This window comes from Schistocerca gregaria, chromosome 1 (assembly GCF_023897955.1).
Source record: "Schistocerca gregaria isolate iqSchGreg1 chromosome 1, iqSchGreg1.2, whole genome shotgun sequence".
NCBI lineage: Eukaryota > Metazoa > Arthropoda > Insecta > Orthoptera > Acrididae > Schistocerca > Schistocerca gregaria.
Window position 1 is genome coordinate 304,376,878 of NC_064920.1, and position 12,124 is coordinate 304,389,001.

General features: G+C 42.8%; 1 protein-coding gene across 7 annotated transcripts in view; it reads right to left on the minus strand.

The window, feature by feature from the left end:
* Nucleotides 1-12,124, minus strand: part of LOC126342556 (diacylglycerol lipase-beta-like) — an 822,641-nt gene that overhangs the window by 420,305 nt on the left and 390,212 nt on the right. The gene's annotated exons all lie outside the window — the stretch shown is intronic.

Here is a 12,124-nt window from a genome sequence, read left to right on the forward strand (position 1 = left end):
TAAATACTCAGCAACATCATTAAATAAGTATAAAAATATACGGAAAACAGTAGTGTGCGAAAAAGTATGCTGCGTAAAACATAAGAAGCGCATAGATCTGCAGAGCAAATAAAAATTAGACTACGAGATTCTGTGCCTAATGAAGACAGACACCAAAGAAGTGCTAGAAGACGGCATTTCTCGATGCAGACGAGAAAGCAAACGGAAATCACCGTAAGTAAAAAGCAATACATTTTAAGGAACTATTTTTGGATCTTAAAAACAAATCAAATTGTTAATATCTTTAATTACAGAACACTGATGATACATTTTCTTGATAAATCGCATTTTCTTGTAGCTGCAACGACAGACCAAAAATATCCTCAGAAATGTATAACGTTTATCGTATTTCTGGACTTACATTTCAAGACAGAATTCCTGACACTTCCTCAGTGCAGAGCAATGTAACGAGTCTCTTTCGAATTGTCTATTGGATTTACGAGTTTTAGATTAGAAACGGGTAGCTAAAGGTCACACGGCATGTAATCTAAAAGAGTCTCGAAGAAGTTGTGCCATATCGTTCTATTAGGAGTTAGAGAATGACAGCACTACCCCGAAAGAGATAAAGTTCCCCTGATCTGATGATTTTACATAAATAAAGTCTTTTTACATCGTGGGTGACATCTGAATATATTCCATGTTTTAGTGATTGTTCACATTACCTGAAACTTTAATCGTTCTTATACGAGTCACATTGGAGCATATTTTAAGCTTCTTTGCCTTTTTGGAAATTCCTTCATGGTGAACCAATGCTTTTCTTAAAGCAGTGTTTATGGTACTATTCTTTGAGACCCAGGTAACTGACGAGAAGAGTCTTGAAGAACGAAATTCAAACTTTGGACACCATTTCGTTCTTTGATTCTGAGGTGTCGTAGCGTTAGGTTTAAAATTATGCTATGTGCCCGTAATTGACAGGAAGTAGCTTATGAGCATATACATCAAGGAAAGGGACAATGTGGCCATACGTTAATCGTTTGCGCTTCGGGGAGTGTAAGCGTTCGTCGTTTACTTTCAGGCAGAATGTTTCAACTGGCAACCTGTCAGTCATATTTAGGTAATATTCAAATGGCGTTTATCGGGTGCCATACGAAAATGGATTTGCAGACTGACAGTTCAAACGAGAGATTGTGTACAAAAGTACATCAACGAATAAGTGGACGGTAAGGGCGCGAGGGCTGATAGGAAATTATTATCCAAGCTCCATCTCCAGCATTACGACTGCGTCTGCGCTTCTTAACTTGAGGACCAAACGAAGAGATTTACCACTGTTTAGTCACAAAATTGCAACTAACACATCGAAAAAAAGGAAGTTATGAAATTAATTTCTGTGTTGTAGGTAGATGTCAGCCGTCCTCGTACACAGCAAAATCTATGCGTCACATCACAATAGTACGTCAAAATCAAATGGCGGAACTCATTGAGAAACTGAACACGAATCCTCCCACGATGCGCAGTGCATACCGGTCAGGCCCTCGACCCTCTACGAATCCGTCAAGAAACGCACTATTCTTCTTTGTACCGGGCGGTTGTAGTTAAAGTGCAGCGACTCACGGAGGCTGTAATTACCGTATAACAGCGAACCTCGGCAGTTATGCTAATGCGTTAATGCGGAACCGACGATTTACGCTGAAAAAAAATTAGTTCCATTTGTGACAACCAGATGCAGATTTGATCTGTACACTGCTTGTATGATGGGATGACATCCACGCTGTCATTTGACAAGCCATTGCGTGAATAATCAGCGATGGCTATCGAGAAGCAAAGCCGTGCGCTGTTAGTGAAACTGTTTTCTGTGACTGCCTCGGGCATGGAGGTGTGTGCTGTCCTTAGGTTAGTTAGGTTTAAGTAGTTCTAAGTTCTAGGGGACTGATGACATCAGAACTTAAGTCCCATAGTACTCAGAGCCATTTTTTGTTTTCTGTGAACGACAGCGATCATAGTGCTGAACTGAGAGAGTACCGCCAACTGAAGGGTCTGAGGAGAGGCCCGAAGTCGTTAAATAAATTAAAGATGATGATTTCAAAATTCTAAAACACAGGTGAGCTTGGAATGGCATCTGGAAGAGGAAGGAGTCCCATTCCGTTGGAAGTTATTGACGAGGTTGCTGTTGCTGTAACTGACCTTGGAGCACATAGCCTGTGTGGTTGGCAAGTTGTGGTAAGTTCTATGGGACCAAACTGCTGAGGTCATAAGTCCGTAAGTTTACATACTACTTAATCTAACTTAAATTAAGGACAACACACACACCCATGGCCGAGGGAGGACTCGAACCTCCGACGTGGGGAGCCGCGCGAACCGTGACAAGGCGCTCTAGACCGTGCGGCGCCTAGGTAGTGCTAGTACTCCTGCATTGCACGAGAACTGCCCATCCCATGGTCAGACAGTATGGAAAGTTTTGCGGTCTATTTACACTGATACCCGTACAAGAAACGAGGTCGGTACACAGCAACTGAAACCTCATGATCCGCAACAACCTCTTGAATTTTCTCTTCGATTTGTGGCACGGATCGAAGTCGATGACATGTATCCGGGCAATATTCTATGAAGTGATGGGACACATTTTGCACTACATTGTGCAGCGAATACACACAACTGTCGAATTTCGGGTGAAAAGCCATTGCATTCTAGGTATGTGTGTGAGCGGTGAGAATTCACAAGCACATTTATTACCGGTCCGTTCTTCTTTGAAGAGGATACACCCAGATAGTTTGTCAAGTGGCCGTGACGTCTGCAAGTCATCGAGACCTCTTGTGATTCCTACTTTGGAAAAGCGTAACTGTGTAGAAATCATCATTTTGATGCAAGATGGGGCAACACCTCATGTCGCTCGCCCAGTGAAAAATCTGCTTAATGCAGCCTTCCACGAACGTGTTATCTCCACAGGCATTCCAGATGCATGGCCTGCCAAGTCATACGGTCTGAATCCATGTGACGTTAAGCTCTGGCGATATCTTAAAGCACTCGTCGGTCTCTACCTCATTTGGAGGCCAGTATACGGGAACATTCTACACGGATTCCACCGGAACTGCTGCGAGCAAATGTTAATTACGTTGTTTAACGGATGCATCATCCCGCCAATGTCTCCAGTGCTCTTATTGAACAACTATGCTAAGTTGTGCACAATAATAAAATCAACATTATGCCTTTCTACTTGCTTCCCCTTTTCTGCACACGTCCTGTTCCTAATCCTATTCATTTGGTAACATTTCTATACGTCTTTCTTCCATTCCAAAAGCGATATTTGCTCCGGGTGGCCAAAATTGAAAGTAATTCTTTTCACCGTAAATAGGTTCCGCATTAACGAGTTAGAATATCTACAAAGAGATCTATTTATGCAGATGATGTCGCTCTAGTAGTTCAAGGAACATCTTTTGAACATGTTGAAGAGAAGCTCTCCCATGCTCTAGAAATTCTAGGTGGCTGTTACCAAGACAACCAGCTGATGCCAAATCCAGAAAAAAAAACACACAGATTTGTGCATTCCATCTTAGAAATAGATATGCAGCAAGGAAATTGCAGGTGTTCTGGGAAAGTAAGCAATTAGAACACTGCTTCACCCCGAAATATCTTGGAGTAACACCTATAGAATACATTGCTTGAACACCAAATGAAAGGTATCTGCAAGGAAAAACATTCTCCGGAAATTATCGGGTATAACGCCTCGTATCACTTTGTTATTCAGCTGCAGAATACGCTTGCCCTGTCTGGTGCAGATCTCGTCATGCTAAACAAGTGGATACCGCCTTGAATGAAACCTGCAGACTAATTACGTGATGTTTGAGATCTACACCACTTGATAAACTTTATTGTCTAGCGGGCATCCCACCTCCAGATATCCGTCGTGAATGTGCAGCCAGACTGAAGACCCGCGCACTACAAGGGTATCAGCCAGCAGTACCAATACTCAAGTCAAGGAAAAGCTTTCTCCATTCAAATGAAAGCCTCACTGAACCACCTTCGAACTTCCGAGTCAACTCATGGCGTTCCAGATCCAAACACCTTGCAGGGTGGATGATCCCGATCGAAAGCCTCCCATCAGGTCACGAAGAAAGCTCGCCAATATGGAAGACCCTCAACATGCTGCGTTCTGGATTTGGAAGAACTAAGACCAACTTGAAAAAGTGGGGATTTGCATGCGATCCCCAGCATGTGAATGTGGGGAATAACAGACAATGAGTCATTTTTTTGTCTGCAGCCTATGCTCAACGTCATGCACGCCACTGAATGTCATCGATGCCATCAAGGAAGCTTGCGAAGTTGCTGCATACTGGTCACGCCGCATTTAATTGTAATTGTAATGCTTACAGTACCATGTTTTGGAACATTTTGTATAATGTATAAGTTATAGTGTTTGTTTCTGACACGATTAAATAAATAAAATCTACAAGTTTTCTCAGCCGTACCATTGTTACAGCCTACAAAAAAATGGCTCTGAGCACTATGGGACTTAACTTCTGAGGTCATCAGTCCCCTAGAACTTAGAACTACTTAAACCAAACCATCCTAAGGACAAAACACACACCCATGCCCGAGGCAGGATTCGAACCTGCGACCTTAGCGGTCGCGCGGTTCCAGGCGGTAGCGCCTAGAACCGCTCGGCCAACCCGGCCGGCGTTACAGCCTACACTGGAGCTCTGTGAGAAGCTGCACTTTAATTATAACCACCCGTTATATCCTATTTCTCATCTATTGCCCAACTTCATAAATTTCTGAGGCCTGTGAGAAATACTCAAAAACTGGACGAATGAGGGCTTTGTAATCTATCCCTTTTTGGCTGGAATAAATTCCCTTAGGATTCTTCCAATGGATCTCAGTTTGGCTTATGTTTTTCCTACTAGTTTTATGTAGTCGTCCCAGTTCACCTTTTTTTCTACTCTATCTGATCAAAAGAATACGGATACACCTATGTAATGCGGAACTCTCAACACGATATAACAAGAGGCGGACCCGCCGGCATAAAAGGAATATTGCGTTGTCAGCAGAGAAGCAATAACACCAGAGTGCGTGTATAAAGGAGAGCTTAGTGACTTGGAAGTGGACTGGGCATTGGATATCACGTAAGTAACAAATTCATCAGGGCCATTTGAGGCCTTCGGAAGCTGCTCAGTCGACTGTTGGTGATATGACTCTGAAATGAAAACGCGAAGGAACAACGATAGAGACCAGGTACACATGTACTGACGCATATGGATCGTTGGGCATTGCGGAAGCGATTTGTAAAAAAAAAAAAAAAAAAAAAAAAAAAAAAAATCACACGAAATCAGCGAAAGGAATCACCCTTGAGTTCCAAAGTGTTAGTAGCAAACAATTTAGCACAATGACTGCGAGCAGGGAGTTAAAAAGAATGGGGTACAATGGGCGAGCAGATTATCATAACCCACACATCTGTGCAGTCAAGCCGGCCGCTGTGGCCGAGCGGTTCTAGGCGCTTCAATCCGGAACCGCGCATCTGCTGCGGTCGCAGGTTCGAATCCCGCCTCGGGCATGGATGTGTGTGATGTCCTTAGGTTAATTAGGTTTAAGTACTTCTAAGCGTAGGGGGCTGATGACCTCAGATGTTAAGTCCCATAGGGCTTCGAGCCATTTGAATTTTAGCGCAGTCAATTCTAAGCTGCTTGGTGTGGTGTAAAGAGCACGTCACTGGCCAGTGAACGACTGAAAATGGGTGATTTGGAGAGACTAATCACGCTATACCCTGCGGTGATCGGATGGAAGGGGTGAGTTTGGCTAGTGCCTATCGAGTGTTACCTGAAGTGCCAACAGTGAAGTGCAGAGAAAGTGGAGTTACGGTATGGGGTATTATTCGTGATTAGAGGGTGGTAACCCTTATTGCACTTAAGAAAACGGTAAGTGAGGATTTTTATTATTACTATTATTTTCAGTCTTCAGTCATCTGACTGGCTTGATGTGGACCGCCATGAGTTCCTCTCCTGTGCCAGCCTTTTCATCTCAGAGTAGCACTTGCAACCTACGTCCTCAATTATTTGCTTGATTTATTCCAACCTGTGTTTGCCTCTACTATGTTTACCCTTCACAGCTCCCTCTAGTACCATGGAAGTTATTCCCTCATGTCGGAATAGACGTCCTATCAACCTGTCGTTTCTTCTCATCAGTGTTTTTCACATATTCGTTTTCCTCCGACTCTGGGGAGAACATCCTCATTTAATATTTTTATCAGCCCATCTAACTTTCAACATTCGTCTGTAGCATCACATCGCAAATGCTTCGGTTCTCTTCTGCTCCGGTTTTCCCATAGCCCAAGTTTCGCTGTCATACAATGCTGTGCTCCAAGCGTACTTTCTCAGAAATTTCTTCCTCAAATTAAGGCCCACGTTTGATACGAGCAGAAAATCCCTTTTTTACAGTGCTAATCAGATTTTTATGACCCTTCTCCGTCCAGCATGGGTTCTTTTGCTGCCTACGTAGCAGAATTACTTAACTTCGTCTACTTCGTTATCAACAATTCTGATATTAAGTTTCTCTCTGTTCCGATTACTGCTATTTCTTACTACTTTCGGGTTTCTTCGATTTACTCTGTCCATATTCTATACTCACTAGAATGTTCGTTCCATTCAACAGATCCTGTAATTCTTCTTCACTTTCACTGAGGATAGCCATGTCACCAGATAATCTTTTCGTTGATCTCCTTTAACCTTGAGTTTTAATCTCATTGTTGAGCCTTTTTTTTTCTGTCATTGCTTCCTCAATGCATAAATTGAAGATTATTGGCGAAAGACTACATCGGTGTTTTACTTTTTAATTCGGGCACTTCGTTTTTGGTAAGTACATGAAAACATTTTACAGCATCGTGTACTGCGTACAGTAGAGGAACGGTTCGGAGACGGTAACTGATTGTATTAAAAGGACAATGTACCCTATCAAAGTAGCGTCCCTTAGGCAACTTTTTTGGACAATAACTTTTCTGAAATGGACTAGTCTTAACAGAGTCCTGACTTGAAGCCAATGGGACACATTGTATTAAAATGACAATGCACCCTATCCAAGTAACGTATCTTAGGCAACCTTTTTGGACAATAACTTTTCTGAAATGGACTAGTCTTAACCGAGTCCCGGCCTGAAGCCATTGGAACACGTTTAGGATCAGTTAGTTTGTCGTCAGCGTCCGACATTGCATTCGCAGACCTTCTCTGGTTTCGGCTCTTCAGAAAGAATGAGCAGGCATTCTTCCGCACACACACTCAGGTACGTCACTGAAGGTGTCCTGAACAGAGTTTAAGCCGCCACAAGGACGAATGGTAGACTCAGCCCCATTAATGTGCTCTAATAGGTGTCCGGATACTTGGATCAGTCAGTGTAGCTATTTTATAAGTGTTAATCTCCAGTGATTGATGCAAAGTCGTGTAGTTTAGCAATAACGTGACTTCACTCTTCGCTATGTGTAATAGTTTTATACGTTATATGCGTTTATACCGAAGGTCAGACGACAGGACCATCATAGAGCTTTGGTACTCTATAGGTGTTTCTGCAGTTCGCTGCAACTTTCTGGCATCGCAGCTTCCCTGTAAGCAGCAGCGAAATAATGAAATAGCCACACAGAGGGTCCGACGTTATCCACAATATCACTTATATACTTATACCATGAGAAATCATAGCCTTATAAAAGTCCCCGTAACTACATCAGTGGACCACCTATCGATTATGGATCGTTAAGAGTGATGGCGCATAGATATTCAGTAACTACTTTTAGCAGACAGTACACGCAATGTGATGGTAATTGCTCATTAATAACCGTAACACGCACATTGCGTTAGCATATGAGAGGACGATGGTCGATCTGATTTAAGTTTTTCGTGATTTTCTTAATCGCTCCACGCAAATGCCGGGATGGTTCCTTTGAAAGAGCACCCCTTCATTGAAACAATCCGAGCTTCGGCTACGTCTCTAATAATCTCGATGTCGACGGGACGTTAAACCCTAAATCATCTTCCTTTGATTAGTAACTCGTTTGATTCCGAATATGTTGTACGCAGCGAAGAGTCGGAGATGTTTAGCTTTAGTGATGCCAACAACAAAAGACAGAAAAAGTCAAAATTATTATATATTCTATATGATTAAAATGTCAGTTAATAGAAACTTGTGGCGGTGCGCCGTTTGTAGAGCTACCGTGGCAACGTTGCACGGTGAGTGGTTTGTTAGTGGTTCTCTTTGTCCTGTATACACAATTTTTGAGTGATATATTACGTTCGTGGGCTAATCAGCGCAGCTAAATGCAAAGTTTTTAGACGTTTGCGAAATTGCGTCATAAATGGCGTTCATGTTTCTATGGAGGCTATTTGAAGCAACTTTTTGTTATTTTGATCATGACTATTCGATGAAGAAGGAATTCGTGCATCTTACACACACACACAGTACGTGTGAAGTGAGACGAATATAAATGTCCTAGCCTGGTCGAAAAATAATCGCTTTAGTTTCTTTGGTGTAGTCATCAAACTATCAGAAAGAAATCTTTTTTCTTTGTGAAATTACTAACGGAGGAGAAACGACATGTCGTAAAGATGTCATCAACACGGATACCAGTGCGTTACTGTACAGGGACCTACTGGAGAGGTAGTGAGTCGTTGCCTTCCTCTGAACTGATTTTCGCGTCCTGTTGTAGAGGGACCTACAGTTCACTGTGGCCGCCGAACCACGGTGCACCTCGGCAATGTTCACAAGAAAATATACACCGCGCGAACTTCCAGGTTTGGTGGTCATGCGTCACTGGACCGGTTCCGAATGACGAAGCAGGCGCGTGACCGCAGGAGGGCAAAACCGCAGAGGTGGTGGCCAAGGCGGGAGGGGGGGCAGCACGAGAGGGGAAAAAAAAAAAGAAAGTGTTGCGCCGCGTGACATTAGCGCGAAGAATGGCGACGAAAGACGGAGACATAACTCGCGGCTTGAGGCAGAATAAAGCGAAGCGGCACAGGTTCTCTCTCAAGGGCGGGTGCTTGGAAGTGCACTTCCTCTTCTCGAGCGAACCATGAGATTATATAACAGTATTTCATAAATTTATTGAAAGTGACGTAGGAATGAGCAGCAGCCGCTTGCACTATGCAGTGAATCCGTCCTCGGTTCTTAAGTAAAACGCACCATCTTCAGTTCCAAACTTGTTCGCTTATGCGACTCGTTTCTGCAAGAGAATAAGCGCAAGTAAAAGGAATAATTACGCAAAAAAGAGAAAAATCAGCACAGGGAACGATGTAAATTGACTCTCTGAACCGTTCTCTCGTTTCGAAGAGTAATTTTCTATCTCAGTTCTTTAAAAAAAATGGCTCTGAGCACTATGGGACTTAACATCTGAGGTCATCAGTCCCCTAGAACTTAGAACTACTTAAACCTAACTAACCTAAGGACATCACACACATCCATGCCCGAGGCAAGATTCGAACCTGCGACCGTAGAGGTCACGCGGTTCCAGACTGTAGCGCCTAGAACCGCCGGTCAGTTCTTAAAACTAAGACTTAGAAACGACTTAGCAAAGCGCGCATCGCATGCAGGGGAGGCAGCAACCGTTGTAGTTGAAGCTCAGATAAACTACCAGAGATCGTGAATTATTTCTTATTGCTAGTTTCACACATTAGACACGAGCGCCCTCAGTTACGCATTGTCCTGATGCTGACATGTTAAAGGGTAAGTTGATGTGGTCGTGAGAGAAGCTTTAAGCTTTCAAAGTGTTGGCACCACAGCAATGCACAAATTGAAGATGCTCGGAAGTGATAAATCAAACAATACGCGACTTATGGCGGTTTATCTGTACACAAGAAGCAAATACTGAGATTACGGCGCGACGATTAAAATTCTGCTTTCATTATGTATTCACTTTTTTTTCGTCTATCTCCTGACGGCATTTCAATTTCCCTCTTGTGCTAACCTCTTTGGGGTAACACCTGTACCCAAGGCCCTCAATTATCTGTACTCAAATATCTGCACTCCTCTACAGTTTTTGCCCTCCATGGCTTCCTCAAGTACCATGGAAGCTATTACTCGATGTCTCATCCTCCTCTCCCTTCTTCCTGTCAATTTTTTCCACGTGTTCCTCTCCTAGTCCGTTCTGCGGAGAACCATTTCATTTCTTACATTATGAGTCCGCCTAATTTTAAAGATCCTTCTGCAGTTGTACACCTCAAGCACTACCATTCTCCTCCTTCTCACGGAAAATATTTGATCAGTTAACAGACGCAACTGAGGGACGTATTTATAGAATAAAAAACTGCTTCCTTCGCTAGTGACCACCCACTTCCACATCGTGCTGCCCAGGAGTCGTCGTGGCTGCTGGTGCTAATCTCCCGCGCGTTTGCTTCTCCTGTGTGTGGACCTCAATGACTGGTTGGCCCGACTACCAAACATTTATGTTTTCATAATTATTTGGTGGCATCCGAAGATCAAGCTTTCAGCTTCGAAACCCGTCGTGAAACCCGTGAAGAAAATTACTAGCAACTGAAGCGTTTTTTTTTTATAAATATCTTCTCTTTTAATTTTCACACAGCTGATGATACACTTCCGTACATTGCTGTGCTACAGACGTACATTCTCACACATTTTTTTCTTCAAGTTAAGACCTATACTGGTAGACTTCTTTTGGCCAAGAATGTCCTATCTGGCTGTGCTAGTCTGCTTTTCACGCCTGCACTGCTTCGTCCGTTATATGAGTTTTGCTACTAAGATAGCAGATTTTCTTCATCTACTTCGTGGTCCCCATTTTTACGTTAAGTTTCTCAATATTCTCACTTCTACTGCTTCTAGTTAGTTTCGGCTATATCCGGCTTAAACTCAATCCATATTCTGTACTCAATAGGCTGTAGATTTCATTCAACACGTGTAATAACACGTCTTCATTTTCACTGAGGTTAGTAATGTCAGCAGCGAATCTTATCATTGATGTTCTTTCACCGGGAATTTTCTAATTTAATAGGATCTTGGGCTCTAAACCTCTTATGCCAATTTAAATTTAGCACCTGCTGTATCAACACTTGAAGTGTATCAGTCAACAGAGAGAAAGAGAGAGAGTTGGGGAGGGGAGAGGGGTTAGGGCAGGGGGAACAAGTTTTAAGAGTTTTCTTTTAACTTTTGGTCTTTCTATAGTTTGATGCTATAGTTCACCTCTTCTCTTCTGTAACAGTATTTTTAATATCAGTGTCATGCTACACAGACTGTCTACTCCAGTATGTGTGTGTGTGTGTGTGTGTGTGTGTGTGTGTGTGTGTGTGTGTGTGTGTGTGTGTGTTTTAGTAAGTTTCCACAGTCTAATTTCGTCCAATTTTATAATTTTTATCCATAGCCGTATCTTTATCATCTTTTCTTCCTTACGTACTTTCTGTTGAAGCAGTGAGCTGGCGCAGCGGAAGACAGTGGTTCGGACTCGGATTAACGGTATTTAACTCTTCACGAGCCATGCAGCTTTAGGTTTGCCACGAACACCCTAAATAAATCAAGGCGAATTTAGAAATGGTTCACCTGAAAAATCCTCAGCCCATTTCTTATTCAGTGCCTTTCCAGTCAATACTCGTGCTCTGCCCTAGTGACCACGTAGTCGATGTGACGTTAAGTATTAATCATGTTTCCTTCCTTCCTTCATCTTTGCTACAGGCAGTAACCTGTGATGATCAGTATGGTTTTCTGACGCTAAGCTCGCTAAACGTGATGAAACTCTACCGGCTGGTACAGCACCTGAGACACAGTCTCGGTTACACATCTCCGAAATAGCCATTGCTTTAAATAGTGGTACTACCTTTGTCAGCTTCATAATGAGGCGCGTTCGTTGTCTTCCTGCAAGTATTCTAAAGTGTGAAACTGTTCCCACTCATTCGAAAAAATGCCAAACCTTTGAAATGAATCAAATTTTACGAACACCAAGCAATTAGCAGTTTATTACCCTGGTATCGTTAGAGGAGGAAGAGCTAGTTGCCTTAACTACTACCACAATTGTGTTATTGTAGGTATCAACAAATTACAAGTGCTTCATGTGTCGGTAAATAGCGATACACAGTGGAACAAAGGCATGACATCATAGGCTAATTAACGTGACTGTATCGCCATACATTTATTACACAAGTGCTACATAAATTCGGCAGTGTCGCATTGTACC